Genomic DNA, 20,464 nt, shown 5'->3' with positions numbered 1-20,464 from the left:
AATCTGTGCTTATGATATTGGGAAGTAAAGAACTTGGAGTCAGCCAGTGTCACCGAGGTCATTTAACTGCTTTGACACAGACACACTGCTAGATTATTCCAGACCTCTAGTGATGCAGCTGAACCTTTTAAGGTTCCCTAAAACCTACCTTGAACATGCAGTCCTTGACTGCCAATCCTTCTCGGTCTTTTCTGGAAGTAAGAGAGGACAGGGGATGACTCTTTCTCTTCTCTCCAATTTAATAATACAGGTTTTTAAAGCTTTCCTCCACATTCTTATTTTGTTTTTCAATCCCGTAATCGTCCAACATTGCTTTGGAGAATTTACATGGTATTTTCCGTATCCGCGACAATACATATCCTTCATGCAAGTCAGGTTTTGTGTGAATTTCTGCAACATGTGCCTTTCCTCAGACTCTCTGACATTTCTTCTGGGATGGGGCAGGACGCTCCCTTGAGGGGAGATCCCCCTCCCCAAGTGGCTGCGTCAGCCGGAGGACGGCACCTTCTTTCTGGTTGTGCCTGGTTATGGGTCTACTTGCATGTCAGAAAGTCAGTTGCTCTGAAGCAACTGCCTTGATTTTAAAACTTGGTCCTGGATGGGAAAATGCCGGGCAGATGATGGGTAAGTCTTCCCCATCTGTGTTTCTCGCTGTCTCCTGTGCTCCTACTGTAGGGTCACAAGGCAGGGCCACCTCTTGTGATACAGAATCCCTAAAAGTATGGGTGATTTAACCAGATCAACTTACAATAACAGTCTGTCAAGAAGTGCACTTTAAGTACATTCAAAGTTATCTTTGAGTGAGATGTACTCTTTAAATACTGTAATTCCCATAATACCCTAACAAAAGCTCCATTCATAGTCCTGATGGTATTGTAATGTTTGCACTCACCCCAAAAGTAAACATCACTGCCAAAGCCTGCCTAAGAGCCTTAAGCATATCTGTCATCCAGTCGGAACTGGTGACAATCATGGCTTCTTTGCATAAGCAGAGCGGAGCTCTACCCACACGACTCCTAGGGCTCGGTTATACAGGAGCTCCAAGAAAAACATCCCGCAGGAGGCTGAGAGAACCTCATTGAATTAGCCCTAATGTGTGTCCTGAGCACCCGTAATCATCCCCTAAAAGAATGGGTGCACACAGTGACGTGGTCAACACCGTTCTGACCTAACATCTCTTCATAAGCTCTCTGGTACCAAGTTGACTGCTTAGAATTAAGCATCATATGTTTCTAAGATCCAAGGAAAACTGAGGCTCCTGGGCTGATGTTCATCATTTTTTTTTAACTTTTTATTTTATATTGAAGTATAATTGATTAACAATGTTGTGTGAGTTTCAGGCGTACAGCAAAGTGGTTCAGCTGTACATATACACGTATCTATTCTTTTTCAAATCCTTTTCCCATTTAGGTTGTTACGTAATATTGAGCAGAGTCCCCTGTGCTACACAGGAGGTCCTTGATGGTTATCCATTTTAAATATAGCAATGTGCATCTTTAGATATAATCTCACAGACATCAGGCATACATCTGTCCGTCAGGTTCTGCAGAGCCCAGGCCATTCCTGGTTGGACACATGTACCCTCCTGTCGCTGGGTCGTGTTCTGGGTAGTTCTCAGCCACTTCAGCTGCAGTCCCGCCCTGGTTGTGTGGAAACTTGTAGCAGACGCTTTCTGGCACGGGCGCCGTCTTCACCAGGCATTGCTTCCCTTTGCGGCAACTTCTGTGTTGCTGGGTTCACATCTGCCTCCCCCACTCACTCTGTTCACTTGGAATTCGGAGAGCAGAGAGAGAGATTAACCAGCGGCCCCTCTACATTCCCAGTTTCAGACTCAGCAGGTCAGAAAAGCTGTCTCCACGACCAGAGATATGAGAAGTGCAGGTCCCAGGTGAGCACCCCAGGTCCCAGGCAGGGCAGCCCCAGAGTCCAGGCGGGATGGCTGGCTCTAGTTTGCATACCCTTGATCTCTCCATTTTAAGCTCGTTACTTGTTTGCAAGATGTGTGTGTGCTCTCTCTCTCTGCTCTTTAGAAAGGCAGTATCTTTCACGGGAAGTAAAATTTCCCAAGAGCAAGCCTGTATTCTGCCCCGGACAGATGCCCAAGTCCAGGTATTCTGTTCGCACTTGAATAAAGCCTACGTTGCGGGGACTAGATTCCAGGCAGGTTTTGAACTTGAGGTTTCTTTTTTTTTTCCTCTGACAAGAAACTTAAAAGGTGTGAAATATCTGTAACTGTGTTAGTTCTTATGGACAAGGCAAACACTAGGGGCATCAGGGCGGCCCGGGCTTCCTCAGCACCCGCAACAGATCCCCACGTGCAGGCACGGGCCTCCCTGGCTCCTTGAGCGTCGGGCATCTCATGGCCGGGAAACCTTGGCTTCTCCTCCTGCCTGTGACCTCCTGCCTGTGTGGCCCGTACAGCAGTGCCATGCCCAGTGCTGGGTCCATTGCCCTCAGACACTGGTTGCTATTGTGAGGCTATGAACGCAAACATTAACCTCCATAAGAGAACCAGAAGTAAGTTTCTCTAGTGGGATTGTGTAAATCGGCCTTCCCCAGCAGAGACACTAACTGACCCTCAGCCAAAGCACACATTGTGCCCAGGACTGAGGCAGGTGTGCTGTTTTGACGCTTTCATCTTCTCCAAATTCCTGCCCTGAGTGCATCTTGTTGGCACATCAGTTGGTGGAGGCTTGGTGTATGGAATGACCAGGCTTTCGAGGGCTGAAGAAACAGAGCTCCTCATATTCTAATTCAGTCCCATAGACCCAGAACTCTCTAGAAATGGCTTATGATAAATATTTCCACATTATTCAAAGTCAGAAGTTTGGAAATGTAGGCTATGCAAACAACCCAGCCTCGGGAGACCTGGGTGCTGTTCATGTAGGGGAGATCACTCAGCATCAGGAAAAACTGGGGCACAATTCACACGTGTACTGGCGGCCACGCCAAGACTGTGAAACTTGCTATTTTTATTAGGATTCCATTCAAGTGAAGTGCGCTAACAGATCCTAATATCAGATACCCCGCCTTCTCCCAGATCCCAGTAACTAGCAAGGCATGAAATTATTCTCTTATAGGAGTTCCCACCGGACCAGGGGCTTCTTGAAACAGGGAAGGAGTGGGTATTAGAACAGGTCAGCTGTGGCTGGGCCAGGTCCATGCCTTCCCTGCTCTGCGTCTCTGAGCAGCTTACACCTGCCAGAGAACAGAAAACGAAGGAAGAAAAGGTGCCCAGTAGCTGACTGAGGACAGTCCCCCCATGAGGTTCTGAGTCAGCCTGCGGAAGGACGGCACGGCGTCCTAGGGTCTCTGAGTGACACGGACACTCGGGGGCCTCCTTTGCCCGTGGCTCCCAACCTTGTCTTTCCTGCCCTCCTGTGCCGACCTCAAAGCCCTCGACCTGCCCCAGGCTTCCAGGCAGTGGCCAGGCCCATCACTGCAGCTCCATCACCTGTATGGGAGCCTGAGGGTCACGACGGGACCAGTGTGGCTGCAGGGACGAGACCTGGGTCCAGACCCCAGCAGGAGGGACCTTTGGGGAGGGGAGGGTTCTGGTCCTTCAGGAGCCACTCCAGGCAGTGAGCCCCTGGCCTCCCAGCCCTGGCCAGACCCATCCTGCTCTCGGGTCCCGTAGAAAGACACCAGGGATGCAGCACTTCAGGAAAAGAACGACTCACCCCTCCCTCCCAAACCTCAGTCCCCGACTTGAAATCTGGTGATGTTAAGGGGAAGAGCTGGTGGCCAGGATACGGCCACGTGACTTCCAAGAGTTTGCACTCTGAGTTTAGATCCAAAAGGTTTATATGCCCCTTTAAATGTCCTTCTGAATCACCAAGAATGAACTTTCTTCTCTTTTTCCACAGGAGGAGGGCATGCTGGTGTGGGGTCACCATCATTTCTACTCCTGCTTTGGCCCCTAAGCTAAAACGATGTTGTGATATTTAGGATGAAAAGAGGGAAGAGCCTGTGGCAAACAGATTTCCCTGAACATTGTGATGTGGGTGGGAGCAAAGTTTCTCATTTCTGCAGAAAGCATTTTCCAATCCCTGCTTTCAAGGCAAGACTTTGGTGCCGCCTTTCAGAAGAGTCTAGAGTAGCACCTGAAGCAAAGTGAAGCATCCGCACTCCTTTCATCTTGGCAACTGTCTTTGGATTAGGGCTCAACCGCATTCTTTCTCTACTGTCATTAATTTCCCCCTTGAACATGCTTTCTCTCTCTGACAAAATAATGATTTTACTTGAGCTGCTGATGATTATCTGGCTGTATCAGACCTGAGAACTGTAATTTGAAAAAGGTGCATCCTCTGCTTTAGCAAAGGCCCAGGCTGCCTTTTTCTTTTATCAAAGACAGGTATGAGAGGGCTTCTTTTAAATTTAAGCAGACACTCTTTGTCCAGGGATTTGAAATCCTGTAGAATATTAAAGGTCCATTTTTATCTTTAAAATATACTTTTAAAATCTGTTCTCTGTGGGCCTGTTTTAGTCCCTGGATGATTCTAAGTGATATTAAATGGTGAGTGAATTAGGCCCAGCATGAATCACTAAATGGAAATGTATGTTTTAAGAATAACTGATTCAGGTGGGTGTTGTGAGAAGAGCACATCGTGGGAAGAGCAGCAGCCGAGTCCCAGGCTCGGCACCGGCCCTGCGTAAGCCCAGCTTCCGGTCCCTGCGCAGGAAAGGGCCCAGCAGGGAAGGCTGGGCTGCCCGCCCTGATGGCGGTCACTGTGTATGCATTGCTCTGTAGCTGGTAAATGGTGAAGAGGCAGAAAGAACCAGAACCAGCAAGTGAAAACAAAGGCCACTGGGCCTCTCAGCATGGTGTATGGGGATAAAATAGGAAAAAGTAAATGCGTGAATAACCATTGCACAATTGTATTATGTTTTTTCTTTATTCTTATCATCGAGAGCATCGACCACTGCCCTGGCCTTGTGGTGAGGGGCTCCTGCTCTACCCCGTGTGGTCCCCACCACCTGCCCTGCGTCCCTCCTCCCGGCCCCCCGCCCAGCTCCGGGTCCTCTGCTACTCCTCCGTCCTCACTGTGTCTCTGGCCCACATGTGAGCGCCTTGCTCTTCCTGCTGGTCCACCGTCTCCCACCGCAGACACCCTTGGCAGCCGTGGCACGTGAACTGTTCTGCTGGGATGGGGCTGCTGCAGGAATCCCAGGCTCCGTGAACCTGAACGGAAGACTGTGGGTCCCTGGGCTTTTGTGTGGAATCTTCATGAAGAGTCCAGGAGGCCAGGCTCCTGCATCTCCCCAAGGGGGACTGGGCAGGAGGCGGGACACACCTGGGATGGGTGCTAGGCCGAGGGCAGGACCTCCACTGTCGTCCAGGGAAGGCTGCCTCCTGGGAGGGTTCCCTGGGTTAAGCTGCTCAGGCCCGTCTTGTGGAAGAACTAGCCATCCTGGATCTGTTGCATTTCTGCTGAGATTCGGGTCCACATTGTCCTGGCTGCACTTGTCCACGGAACACAGAGACCTGGGAATCACCAGGTGGCTGGAGCTCCCCTGAGGGGGCGGGTGCTGTGTGGTCTCTCCCCACATGCGTGAGCTCCCCAACCCCGACTGTCGTGGGTACAGCGGCCGGACAGCCGAGAGGTGAAGGACGTCACAGCACTGAGGGACAGACACAGGCCAAAGGGCCGCAGCCACAGGGCCAGCCGGTCCAGGGCCTGGAGCCCAGGGCTGGGAGGAAGACATAGGTGGACGTGTCAGGGGAGGGAGGAGGACACCGGCTCTCAACCAGAGGGCATCTGGCACTGGAGACACTCTTGGTGTCAGGGCTGGTGAGTCAAGGCCGGTGATGCCACCAAGTGTCCTGACAGGGGCCAAGGGCCAGCCCACCACCAGAAACAGCCCAGCCCAATGTATCAGGGGAGCTGGGGGGACTTCAGCTGGACCTGCAGGCTGGGCCACAGCTGGACCCCACCAAGATCTAGGTCTTACTTTTCCCTGGTTCGTGGAACCCCAGAAGAATCGCCCAACCTCCAGAAGCGTCCACTTCCTCCCCCATAAAATCGAGCCATGATCAGAGCTCCCACCTGGGAGGGCTGCTGGGCTGAGCAACTGTGATGACAGAGGTAACGCCGCAGCCCGTGCCGGGGTGCAGTGACCCTGAGGTGCTGGCAGCATCAGCTGAACGCTGTTTTTACAGACACACACAGGAAACGTTCCAAGCCTGCTGATCTTCTGGTTTAGCAACTACAAAAAAAAAATACTTTCAAAAGATCTTTCAGTTGTGTCTGTAATGTGGTATAAAACTAAATAAATAAGCCAACAAATACACCAAATAACAAATAAACAAACATCCCCCCCAAGGGCCTTCTCTCACCAACAGTGGGTTCCTGTTAACAAAAGCAGCAAAGTAAACTCAGGACATAGGTTGTTAGTATGTTTGCACAGGAACTTTCTTCTATGAAAAATGTGGATTTCGGATAAAACATAGGAGGTGTGGGCTCGGTACTTGGGGAGAAACGGCGGGGTGCTTTGTCAGGTGGGCCCAGAGAGATCCGTGGGCTGGCTGGGACTCTGAGGTCAAAAGCGATGAGACCAGGAGAACAAGCCCCCAAATCAGACTGTGTTCACATTCCTAACGACTCCAGGCAAAGTCACACACCGTGCACGCAAACACACTTGCAGAGAAGGCCAGCCCTAAAGGACTTCCATTTCTCTTCTGCAAAACAATGCACCATTCTGTTTTAGTTTTCAGTTAAGTGCTTCTTTCTCTCCTGGTCATGGCTCCACCTCGTGACCTGTTACTTTGCTGGGGGAAGTACCACCCACACAACCTATTTTTGCAACATTATTTTAATCTGGCCATAGCTCAGTTAATGACAAAGATCGGAATCATGGAATCACGTGGAATCTCATACTTTGCTACAGTACAGACTTGTCAGCCTTGCCTTCGTGTGAAGTCATATGCACAGAATCCTTAAGTAAAATCACAGGCAAGAATTAGCACCACACACACTCATGGGTGGAAGCAATTCTGCTACACTCAAGAACACAACACAGATGGTGCTAAAAATCATAAAAGCCCTTAATATTTCTCTTCCTAACCCTCTAGACGGTGTTGTGCCACGAAACTTAGACTCTCACTCCAGGGCAGGGTCCTTGGAGAGTTCAACCTCGTGTAATAACTAATGCACTCTCAGACGACCTGTCTCCTATGTACTTGAACTCTTTAACACAAAGGCCCCGGTAACATGCCACTCCCATAAGAGCACATGAATAGCCATCTTTTCATAAACAGCTTCAGAAAATGGAAGGGACGCCTTTGAACATCTTCAAAGAGACGCTCTATTTTCATGCAGACTTGACTTTGCAGTTGCACAATAAAGAGCAAGACATTTATCAAACCTTTCACAGCGTAGATTTTTATCTGTGGATCACAGCTCCTTGTGGCCCCTACAACTATTTTAAGTCCCCGGAAGCAGCTTCTAGGAGAAACTACGCCCCTCCCAGGACTTTTTCCCAGGAGCAGAAGCACACCTTTCCCACGCACCTGCATCATCCAAAGCCTCTCTTTGTCCAAATCCAGCGGCCAATGGCTAGCTCCAGTTCATTCTGCTCTGCAGGAAGTAATCTTTAAAAATGTTGAGCAAACAAATGGCTGTCTCAGTTATCACTTAATCCTTGATTTCTCTTCACCAACAGCAGATGAAAATGAGAGTGTATTTACAACAGTTCTCGTCATCGTAACTGTCCCGAAGGACACAGCCTTGAACATAAAATATCTAGAAGGACCATGTGGAAATACATAACTCACAACAGAAGTTGTCCAAAAAGGGTGCCCCCGATTCAGATACTTTCTTATAAAGACCCAGACAAAGCACCACTTGCAGCCCTTCTGGGTTTACTTCTGATTCTCTGTCCTCCTAGTGTCCACCGGCCACCACTCCTCATTTACAAAGTTCACAGAGTCCTAAACTGAGGGTTCTACAGGGATGTCTTAATTTTTGTTGGTTGCTTTGGTTTGGCTTGACCCACAGGCCTCCTGAGAAGGATGAAATGTTTACCTGGATCAGGTTATTTTACTGAATAATTAGATTCCGCTTATTTTACTTTGATTTTAAAGCATCCGGGTGACTGGAGGGTGAGAGGATGAGAGGCATTGGCCTTTCAGCTGCAGGAAGTCTCCCTGGGGCCGCTCCCAGCAGAGCGCCAGCCCCTCCGAAGCCCATTCTCCTCGGAGGATGGAACATGACCCCCCTGTCTAATGTGTCTTCATACCAGGTTGTTTGGTTACACTGAGGGATCACCTCCTGTGACTTACAGCCTATGAAAATAATTAGAAATGCCAAGCGGAGTTATGCACACGCATGTACATTGCAATGCAATTCATAACAGCAACGTGAAATAGCTTAGAAGTCCACCCGTTGGGCAAGGATTGATATGGTACAGTGGGTCCATGTAGTAAAACCCCACGCGATGGCACGCAAAATGTCTCAGACCATGAACATTCAAACAGTAGAATGTTTTTAAAAAGGCAACCACGTAATGGTTCCAGACTTAAAAGAGGAAAGCTTGAATATCTATATATACATTAAGAAAGGTCTGGGGATAGTTCCCTGTCACTTTGCTGTACACTTGAAACCAACATAACATTGTAAATCAACTATATTTCAATTAATTTTTAAAAAATCAATTGAATAAATATAATATGCAGAGGCTTCTGTTGAAAAAAATAAAAATAAAAAGATCTGGGGAGACACACACACGCTCTTGGATGTTACAGAATGTGGCCACATGACACCCAATTGGAAAGTACCCCGTGGAGCAACAGGACTTGAAAATAATTCTTTTTGGGGGGGTGGCAGGGAGGGTGGAAAAACAAGGTCTGGGGATGAAGCTACCCCGATGAGTTTAAAATGGACCTAGGAAGTAAGATTACAGGTGTTTTTTTTGTTTTTTGTTTTTTGTTTTTGTTGTACGCGGACCTCTCACTGTTGTGGCCTCTCCCGTTGTGGAGCACAGGCTCCGGACGTGCAGGCTCAGCGGCCATGGCTCATGGGCCCAGCCGCTCCGCGGCATGTGGGATCCTCCAGGACCGGGGCACGAACCCGTGTCCCCTGCATCGGCAGGCGAACTCTCAACCATTGTGCCACCAGGGAAGCCCTTTTTTTCTTTTTTAAAAAATACATTCTTTACTATTTTCTAAATTACTGATTTCATCATCAGAACATTTAAAATCATATATTCATGTAAAATTTATGGCCAGGAAAAATGTTCCCCATATATTATGAACTGAAAAGGAAGGTCACATGCCCATTGGACCATTTCTCATAATAATGAGGAAACATGGAGCCATCTGAAAGTCTGATAGGCACGCGGGAGTTGTGCAGGGACTACGGCACAGACTCTCAGAGAGGCTCTGGGGAAGGCCTGTGGTGTGGGACGACACTGTGACACATGTTTGGGAGAAGGAGGAAGTTACACGTCGCCTGTCTGCCGCCACTCGGTGCCTGACTTACTTCCGCTTCTTTACAGGAATGAGTAGCTGTGCGTTCCCAGGCTCCTTTTAACACCTGGTTTGGGGACTTTAGATACAGCAGTGAAACTTCAGGTGAGAACAGAAATCCCTAGGAGGTCTTAGGGTGCCTGGGGAGGGGCAGGATGACACCAGCCCCCCGCCATTCTGTTTGTAAAAGACTAAATCTGAGCGATTTCTGACTTCCCAGGGGGAAAATCAAACTGTTGTGACCTGAAAGTTAGGAAGGAAGGAGACCTCAGCCAGGGCTTGGTGAAGCCATTTCCATCCACAAGGCCCCTTAAAGATGTTAACAACCATGGAGTTTCCCACTGGAGATGAACTTACCCCAAAGATGCCGCTGCAGCGTTGTCGAAGGGGTCGTGGGTTGAGTTGAAGGTCTGGTACCAACGTTTTTCCACTGATGAGCATCAGAGGAGCTGTGCAGAGGAAACCATATATTTCTCGCTCCAATTAATGGATTCATTGTGTTCTCTAAATATAATATGGGAATCATAGACATAATGGTTATTTCCTGGTAGCATATGTACTTAATGTGCTGGTAGATAAAACATCCCTGCATTAAAAGGAATTATTGTATTTGTCATAAATTCCTTTGAGAATAATTTTGCTTTCAACTCCAGGCAGGAGGGTGTCTTTGATACGAGACATGAAGGATTACACGGAAGGAGAAGGACAGGGCCGCACCTGACAGGTGTGCTCCTGGTCCCACGCCAGGCAACTTACTGAGACTAACCTGGGGGCACATTTACATTTGAAAACCAAGCCCGACATCCAGAGAAATCAAAGTGCCTGACACAGCTGAAGGCTTTATATTTGGAAATGAAGTTGAAATGCAGGAGTTGGGACGAACACTGGTGAATTCAGCTGGGCTGAGCCCAGCTTGGTTATGGCAAAGAGGACCCAGAACTGCCCTCTTTAATTTGCCCTCAGGCGTTTCAGCGAACATTCTGGAAGCTGTTCACACCTCATGTTTCCTACACGGCTGTGCTGTTGCAGGGCTGGAGAGGCCACCTCGTGATGGAAAATACTCTGCTGTGTGGACGTGCTGGACCCTGCTGGCTTCAGAATATCATAGGAGGGACTCCACAAAGGGAGACAAATACATATTTATGGGGAGGTGGGGTGGGAACAGAAAAGAGGAGGGGGGAGGCAGAAAGAAGAGAGAGGGAGAGGCAGCGAGACTTTATTGGGCAGTACCTGCAAAATGGAGATTAAAATGGAAAATAAAAACTGCAGAGGCTGTGGAAAGGATTCTTTAAAAAACACTGTCTCGTTTTCTGTTGAACTGGAATTCTCATGGAAACTCAGACTTGAAATGAGAGAGTCCACAGCTCCTTCGTGGTGATTCAATTCCTCTTCCTCAAGGGTGTTACATCATGACTAACGCCACCACCGCCTGTTTGTGAAGGTGGGTGAGGCCGGCCCTGTGTGGTCCACGCAGCCACAGGCAGCCCATGGGTGGTGCTGTCGGCACTGTCCCTTGGGGAGAGCCCCTCCCTCCCTCCTCTCCTGCAGGGTCAAGAAAGAAGCCCCCCAGCCCCCGATTGTGGCCCCAGCAACTGCCACCCTGCCACAGGCACCCAGGCCCTCGTGGACTTCTTCCCTGAGCTGCAGCTCCCGGTCTCTCCCTGACGCCAGCAGCAACTATTTTTTGTTTTTGTCTTAAATTCTGTTCCCGTGTAGAATGATTCGTTTTGTTTATAGAAACCTCAGCTGAAATGAAGGCTGGGGCTCTAATCACCTCATTTCCTTTCCCTGGTTGCTAGAGACTGAATATCTGAGTCCCCCCAGAATTCGCATAGTTGAATCCTAACCCCCAATGAGCAGGTGTCAGGAGGTGGGGTCTTTGGGAGGTGGCGAGGTCACGAGGGTGGAGCCCTCAGGATGGCATTAGTATCCTGATAACAGAGACCCCAGAGAGCTCCCTGCCTCTCCTCCACGTGAGGACACAGCGAGGAGATGCATATGTGAACCAGCAGGAGGCCCTCACCAGACACGGAATCTGCAGGGGCCTTGATCGTGGATGTCCAGCCTCCAGACCTGGGAGAAAGAAATGCCTGTTGTTTAAGACACCCTGTCGTGGCTTTCTTTTGTAGGAGCCCCAACCGGCTAAGACACTGGTCATGACACCCCTCATTCCATTAACAGACATAGTTTTCTCAGGGTTGCAATCCAGCATCCACAGGCCATCTCCTGACTGAGAGTCCAAGGACCCCTGAGTGAGACAAAGCTTGGGTTCTCAGCACCCCCTCAGGGGTTCCCACTGGACTCGGGCACCAGCCTGACTGAAAGAATGAGCTCCGGCCCCTTCCTGCTCGTGTCGGCGTCCACTGAGGCTCAGAAAAGAAACCAGCAGCACCTGGGCCATCAGCTCTAAGTCAGCGAGGGGTAGATCCCCCAACCACCAGGGACCTCTGTGAGACAGAGGACGTCTTGCCACCCACGACCACAGTCAGAGGTGGGGGCGTGGAACTGCGCTTTCCCAGGATGTGTAAACTTTCCCGTGTGGGAGACAGAAGACCCTGAGTCTGCTGGTCATTCAGAGTACAGACCACCATTGCAGAAGTGGATGCCCCCTCTCTGCCACTGACATGGATTCTGGGTCCTTCTGGAAGACCACACGAGGCTCCCTACCAGACGGAGTGGTTTGGATTTCAGGGAATCCGTGCCACCCAACTTTCCCAGGGTGTGGAGGAGCCAGCTGCCTTTGCAGACCATGGAGATGGGCAGTCCGCTAATCTGCCAACCAAGAATTTGTAACCAGTAAGTTTGAAAAGTGGTGAATTCTGAGTAAGCCATGCAGTGGGGCCAGGTGATGCTGTGGGCGTCCTGCCATAGAGCCCAGACACCCCTAACCTGCTCAGGACGTGTGTGAGGCTCACAGGATGTTGGGGGCGTGGGGGGTGCAGCCCCCCAAGAGGGGATGTGGTCTTCCTACCAGGGCTCACCTCTCGCGTATCCCAATATTAAAATGAAGCTAAATGTATGGTTTGTCTGGTTAGACATATTCTTTAAGTCTCATTACATTTCAAAGTCACATGCTTTTCATTTCTGAGATGTGATTAAACTCACATCTGTTCCGATTGAGGTTTGGAATCTTTTATTTCGGGGGGAAGAAAGAGAGTCTTCAGAAGGGAGCCATCTAGGGCTGCGCCGCTCATGAGACCATTAAATTTAATCCTTCTTTCACACTCACTCCAGGGGGGATTTCAATTAAATTTGTTCAAAATTTATCAGGTTCCTGCATGTTGGCATAAATGATTCAGGACCACTTATCTATTCAGTGAGTAGGATGTACTGAAGGGTACACATTATTGTTATGACTTTTCACAGTTTCTTCATAAATTCACCTAATAGGAGTTTCTATTATTCAAAACCCTCTTCCTCCCCATTAAATGGTCTTGTTGTTCTTGCCACGATGAAATCTAAATACCTATGCAAATTTCGGGAGCACTCCTGAGTTACAAAAGCTGCCCTTTCTCCAGTGGGCTGGCTTGCAGGACGTGGACTATGGCATTTATTCTCTTAAGAAAGCAGCAAGAATACAAGTCTCCAGACACTGAGGGCACAGGGGTGACAGTGAGCATGCATGTGGGGGAGGGACTTCAGGTGATTGGTTCAGACAGCCGGAAGTAAACACATGTGTTCGGGAGCAGGGTCATAGGACACTGGAATAGGCTGACTTTATGTAACACGGAGAATATATCTCTCTGGGCTGAGAAGGTGAACAGACCAGAGAACACAATTCTCTGGAGATGACACCAGGTTCATGGGTGGCCACTGAGGCTGCCATAAAATGATACACTTATCTGTCTAAAATGATTCACTAGGCACTTCTACAACCCCAGGAATTTATCTACAGAAATCCATTCAGAAGGATGTGGTAACATGAAAACTGACTATTGACCACATAGGAAATACTTTTATTTGCTTTTTCCCTTGAAGAATTACATCAGTGAGAAAATTTTGAGCATCTCAGTTGTTCCCTACTTCCTTAATGAAAGGACAATATTCATAGGAAAATGAGCATCTCACTGACATGACACACAGAAAGTATCTCATCGTTCATATTCCTCTTTAGCTTGAGTTCAGAATTCACAAGGGAGAAGTGAATTGACCTCAGGTTAATAGTTAGGAATCGTAGGGGCATGAGGTGGTTTTAGAGAGCTCTGTCCCTATTAGAACGTTGTCCCTTACAAATTCCTCAAACTGAAGGATGTATGTACATGAAGAATGTACATCTTTGCCTCCATCGGAATAAAACTGAGAGAGTTGGCTGCTGGAAAACTATGGATGGGCTTTTTAAGTTTTATCCTTTACTTGGTAGTGAGAGGTGGAATCATTCTATCATTCTCCATCTACTCTATTGCTATAGAGTAACTTTTTGAAAACCAAGTCTGGCCAAATCAGGTGTTTGCCTGAATTCTGGGTCCCACCACTCAACATCTCCACTGTGAGGATCATCAAGGCATCTCAGAACAGAAGTGCCTTGTGGAATTTAATCTGATCTTTCATCTCCTCTGGGACAAGGATTCTATCCCTCCCTCCATCTGACTGCCAATTTCTGAGGGAAAGTATATTTTAATTCCTGCTCTGTTTTTCTCTAAATGGTTTCCCAAGATACACAGCAGTAGGAACCTCTGAGGACTTTTGTCTGGAGACTGAACTTGCCCAGAACCTGAGCTAATGTTGCCCTTGGAAATTCGAATTAAGAACCTCAGTCCCACCAGTGGAGGGTCCAGAAGTTTCAAATGCCACAGGCTGGAGGTCCAAATGTGGGACAGATTTCTCTCCAGTCATTGAAACTTGCCTCTGCTATAATTTTTCAGTGAGGAATCACTGGAACTTTAGCCAGGAATTCTTTACGGCATTGTGGAGCTCTCCCACGCAGTACAGAAATTTTATCAATATAATCCCTGACTTTTGCCGACAAATGCCACTAATGATACCAGTCATTGTGACAATAAAAGTGCTCCCACACACCTCAAATATCTAGCAGAAGAGAGAACCACCAAAAACGAACAAACAATAAATAAGTCTTGAAGGGGCCAGAAAGAAAGGTCGTACCAATTTCAAAACTAAGACAATAAGACTGATGGCTGACTTCTCAATGGAAATGATGGAAACTAGAATATAATATATGACATGTTTTCAATGTAGAAGGAAAACAACTGCCAAAATAGAGCTCTCTGCTACGTGACACAAACCTTCAAAAGCCATGGCAGGAACGAGAATGTCAATGAAAGCAGCAGAGAAAGGACCTCTGAAAATTGTCTCACCCATAAAACCAAGGCTAGCACTGTTCAAAATTTACAAGCATCAACTTTTTCAAAACTCTGGAAATTAACCAAAGGCTTGTAGCAAACCAGAGAGTGTTTATTCAAGAAAAAGCAGAAAACAAAACACATCTGAATCTCATTAGGAAGAGTGAGCTGTGGGCATTTTAATTTACCCTATTTCCATCCTCTTCCCACCCCACCCCCAATTTCTACAGTTGGCTTTAAAACAAGTAGCCCACATTCATGGTGGTAAACAGCAGCCTGGCAGTGACTGGAGCAGGAAGAATGTGGAAGATTCTTCAAACTCCCTTCCCAAGAACTGGCCTCGTTTGACCTGTCTGGTAGTTCCCTGGGAGACTCACTCATGAGGTTGTCTTTGTTTGACTCGATTTGGAGCTCACCCAGCAGAACAGCCTTTTTCCCAGTGGAGAATTCTGAAAACAATTGCAGACAATTGCTGAACACTGAGCTTGTTTGAGGCAGTAGATCACAGTTGGTGAAACTGTTAGACCATCCCAGAAAGCAAGGGAATGAGATGTCCATGGAAGCTTAAGAAACTCCAAAGAGAAGCGTGTCAGTCGGCCGGCGTGATGACGTCATCTCGACGGGCGGTGGCGTATGCGCAGTAGAAGGAGGTCCGCGAGCTGCATGGGCTTGTGCCTAGGAAACTGTGGTTCGGGGCCTTGTGCTGGCAACGGAGCCACCAGGTTGGCGACTTTGGCACTCTTGGCGTTGGGTGGGCGGCATCTTGGGGGTCACATGAGCCAGTGGCATCATGCCCGCGGGTGCTGGGGTCAGGGTCGCAGCTTTTCCGGACGTTCGTCAGCCAAGAGGAAGGGCGGAAAGCACATCCCAGAAAGGTGGAAAGACTATATCCTAGTTGGACAGCGGATGCCTGGGACTTGTGTCATTGCTTTCAAAGTTCCTTTAAAAAAGAGTTTTGAAAAGAATCTTGCTCCAGAAGAATGTTTTTCCCCCTTGGATCTTTTTTAACAAACTCCAAGAACAGAATGAAGAACTTGGGTTGATTATTGACTTAACATATACTCGCCGCCATTATAAGCCAGAGGACTTACCAGAAACTATTCCTTATTTAAAAATTTGTACAATTGGGCATCAGGTGCCAGATGATGACACTAGTTTTAAATTCCAATGTGCTGTTAATGGGTTTTTGAAAGAAAATAAAGATAATGACAGACTTATTGGTGTCCCCTGTACCCATGGTTTAAACAGGACTGGCTACCACATCTGCAGATATTTGATTGATGTAGAAGGCATGCGGCCAGATGATGCAATTGGATACTGGTGTTTTATCTTTACAAGTTCTCCATCATTCCATAAGAAAGCTGCTTTTCTTCTGGTTTCATAAGAGATGGTGAACAGTGGTAAAATATCCAGTTTACCTAAATTCCTAGAGTACACTTCAGGGAGCGAGTGATGGGGTGGGATGTTGGGGCAGAGTGAGAGATACAGATTATGGTGAGACTGAGAGTCATTCACAGAAATGACTGGGCTGTGGTGAAGGGAGAACAAAAATAAATGAGGTTCCTGCTGGTGGACGGGAAGCCAAAAAGAAGAAGAATGGTGCGTAGCTGGGCAGTGTCATTAGGCCCATAAGTGCTGTGTCTTCTGATAGTAATTATGAACAGACGCCAAATAATAATTACTAATAACACGTAGGTGACCAATCCTTGAGAGCTGAGGCAGAGAGAAGGAAAGATGACATTATACCTTGTCTCTGGTTCATTGAGTTTCCCAGGCTGGGTTGTGACCAATCTTGGGTGAAATCATAACTAAATCATTTTTGCTAAGGTGATCAGCTTTCGTGGGGTCCTTTCTCTGCACCCTGTCCAATGATAAAGCCCACTGGTTTATGCCTCCTGGAAAACAGTTATTTCAAAACAGTATAATTGAAGCATTGATGAAACACCCATGAAGAACATGTTTCCACATGGCCTCGCACCTCCTTTTCAAAGTGCTTTAAAACTTTTTTCATCCAAGAATCAATAAAAGAAAAGGATTGGGATCAAATCCCATACAGAGTTAGTGCAAGAAAAAGAGAATAAGGAGCAGAATATCATCTCTTCAGACGATAAAATCAAGTTGGAAAAGACAGGTCCACAAAACAGATCAAAACTGTAACCTATTATTTCAAAGTGGGCTAAAAGATGTTAGGAAAAACAATGGAAAAGATGAAAGAACATGGATTGAGGAAGGAATGGGAAGTTATTGTTTAATGGCTATAGAGTCTCTGTTTGGGATGGTGAAAAAGTTCTGGAAATGATAAATGCTGATAAATGCCACCTATGGGTGTTTGGTTTTAGTTGATCTTCTTCCATGAAAGGGTTTGGAGAGATTCTATGCTTCTGCCTCCATCTTTCTGAGGTCCTGCTCAATCTTTTGACATAAATATTTTGAATATGGTTAGTGGTGATGGTTGCACAGCATTGTGAATGTATTTAATGTCACTGACTTGTATACTTGAAAATGGTTGAAATAACAAATTTTGTTTTATGTGTATTTAAATAAAAGAAACTCCAAGATAGTTCCTGGAATATGGACAGACATGTGTCCGGAGCTTTGCTTGTGTTCCAGAAAGAGCTGAGCATGCCTTAAGCTCTCACCTTTCCTACTCTCAAGGCTCTGCACAAGCAGGAAGGAAGAGGCAGAGTTGCCACCTGTCTGCTGTCTGTGGAAGGCGTTCCCCACCACACACACAGACCCTCAGCAAAGACTGAGAACCCTGTGCACGTCTCTGTTCAGACATTAGCTGGCCACTAAACTACCTAAGCAGAGATATCAGTGGCCACACATGACAGAGAATACGGACTTACAGAATTAGTTTAAAAAGTGAATAAACAAATCCAGACAACAGGAAAGAACAACAACACAAAACAGTGCAAGCGGGGAGGGTCTGACCTCCAGAACTGTCATATGATTGAAAATGCAATTTTCAACAATAAAAGCAAATATGAAACATGCAAAGGAACAAGAATGTATGGCCCAAACACAGGGGGAAAAAAGAGCAGTAAATAGAAACTATCCTTTAGGAACGCAGACATTGGACATACTAGTCAACACATTTAAATAATCTATTTTAAGTATTTTCAAAGAACTAAAGGGAACCATGTCAAAATAACAAAGTATGAGAATCATGTCTCACCAAACAGAAAATATAAATATATATATATATAAATTAGGGGAAAAAAGAAATAAATACAAACTCTGAATCTAAAAAGTATAATGACTGAAATGAAAATTTTACTAAAAAGGCTTGACAGCTGGTTTGAGCAGAATTCCATGGATTTGAAGGAAGGTCAACTGAAATTATCCAGTTGGAAGAACAGGAAGAATAAAGAATGAAGAGAAGTGAACAGAGGGCTGTGGAAACCATCAAGTGTGCAAACATATGCATCGTGGGATTGAGAGCAGAGGAGAAACACAAAGGAGCACAGGAAGTTTCTAAAGACGTGATGGGCAGACAGTGCAGCCACATGGGTTTCTCAGTAAGATTAATAATGTGTTCTTATCAGACACCAGGGAGGCCAGAGGACAAAAGTCTGTCAACCAAGCAAGTATATGCTGAAAAAATATTATTTACAAATGAAGGAGAAAATAAGATATTCCACAGCAAACAAATACTGGACAAATGTGTTACTAGCAGAATGGGTCATATGTTAGGAAATTAAAAAAAAGTCTCAATACCTTTAAAAAGACTGAAATCTTACAAAGTATGTTCTCTGACCAAAACAGAATAAAATTGGAAATCGTATCTGAAGTAATTTGGGAAATTCACAAACATAGGCAATTTGAACCACACAATTTAAAATATTAATTGGGTCAAAAAGAAATCACAAGGTAAAATAGGTATACTTTCAAATAAACAAAAACAAAAACAGTATACAAAATTTTATGGCATTCAGGTGAAGCAGTGCTTAGAGGGAAATTCATAGCTACACTGCCTGTATTAAAGAAGAAAGATCTCAACCTCATTGCCCATCTGACTAACTAGATAAAAGAAGAGCATACAGAACCCAAAACACGAGGAAGGAAGGGAATCATAAGTATTGAGAATAATAAATTGAGTAGATTTAAAAAATAGAGAAAATCAATGAATTGAAAAGTTAGTTCTTTGTAAAGATCAACAAAAAATGGCAAGCAATTAGCTAGAATGATTAAAGGGAAAAAGAAGACTCAAATTATTAAAAGGGAATGAAAGAGGAGATATAACCTCTGTCCTTAAAGTAATAACAACCATGATAGAATACTGTGGAAAACTGTATGCCAACAATTAGATAAACTTAATGAAATGAAAAAATTCCCAGAAAGACACAAACTATTGAAACTGACTAAAAGACATTTAAAAATTGAATAAACCTATAACAAATAAAAATATTGAATTAGTAATCAAAAATTTTCCACAAAGAAACACTCAAGAGAAGATGACCTTATTGGTGAATTCCACTAAACATTTAAAGAAAAATTGATACCAACCCCTCACAAACACTTCCAGAAAACAGAATATGAGGTAACATTTTTAAACTCAGTTTATGATGCCAGCATTACCCTGATACCAAAATGAGACAAAAACATCATTATAAATACAGACACAAAAATTTTCAATAAAATACTAGTAAACTTAATCCAGCAATATATAAAAAGGATTATATACCATGACCAAGTAGAATTTATCCTAGGAATGCAAAAATGTTCCATATATGAAAATCAATGGATGAATATACTATATTAGTAGAATAAAGGACAAAAAGCACTTGACAATCTCAATTGATGTGGAAAAATCATTTGTCTAAATTTAACACTTTTGTGCGATAAAAACACACAACAAACTAGGAATAGGAGGGGATGTTCTCAACCTAGTAAAGGAAATTTATTTAAAAAAAAACCAAAACACATAGTTAACATCATACTCAATGGTGAATGACTGAAAATTTTTCCTCTAAGATCAGGAACAAGACAAAGGAATCTGTTTATCATTTTTATGCAAAATCGTTCTGGACACTCTAGCCAGGACCATTAGACAAGAAAAAAAAAGGGGGGGTGGGCATCCAGTCTTCAAAATAAAAATGAGACTACTATGGTTTGTAAATGCCATGTTCTTATACATAGAAAATCCAAAGGAATTCACACATTTGCTTGCACAAGCACACAGAAGAAAAAACAATATATTAAAACGAATAAATTGAGTTCAGCAAAGTTTCAGAATAAAAGATGAATACATAAATATCAATTGTATTTCTTTACAAATGAACAATCTGAAAATGATTTTAAGAAAACAATCCATTTAGAATAGCATCTAATACATATAGAAATAAATTTTTCAAAGGAAGTATAAGACTTGTACACTTAACACTTCAAAAAGAAGTTAAATTGAAAGAAGTTAAATAAAACCTAAATTAATGGAAATACATCTGTGTCTGGATTGGAAGACTTAATGTTGTCAAGATGGCAATACTCCCCAAATTAATCTGTAGATTTAAAACAATATCTGTCAATTTCCCAACTGGAGTTGTGTGTATGTGTGTGTGTGTGTGCAGAAATTGTAAAGCTGATGCTAAAATTCATATGAAAGTGCAAGTGATCCTAAGTAATTGAAACAAACTTGAAAAAGAAGAACAAAGTTAGAAGACTCATACTTTATAATTTCAATTTTACTACACATATGCAA

At 45.3% G+C, this 20,464-nt stretch overlaps 1 pseudogene across 1 annotated transcript; it reads left to right on the top strand.

Moving 5' to 3' along the window:
* Positions 1-15,537: 15,537 nt before the first annotated feature.
* On the top strand, positions 15,538-16,147 carry LOC307051339 (RNA/RNP complex-1-interacting phosphatase-like; annotated as a pseudogene). The gene has a single exon. The product of its transcript is annotated as an RNA/RNP complex-1-interacting phosphatase-like (transcript).
* Positions 16,148-20,464: the final 4,317 nt, after the last annotated feature.

This window comes from Hyperoodon ampullatus, assembly GCF_949752795.1.
Source record: "Hyperoodon ampullatus genome assembly, chromosome: 4".
In the NCBI taxonomy this organism is placed as follows: domain Eukaryota; kingdom Metazoa; phylum Chordata; class Mammalia; order Artiodactyla; family Ziphiidae; genus Hyperoodon; species Hyperoodon ampullatus.
This window is presented reverse-complemented; position numbering and strand designations above follow the sequence as displayed.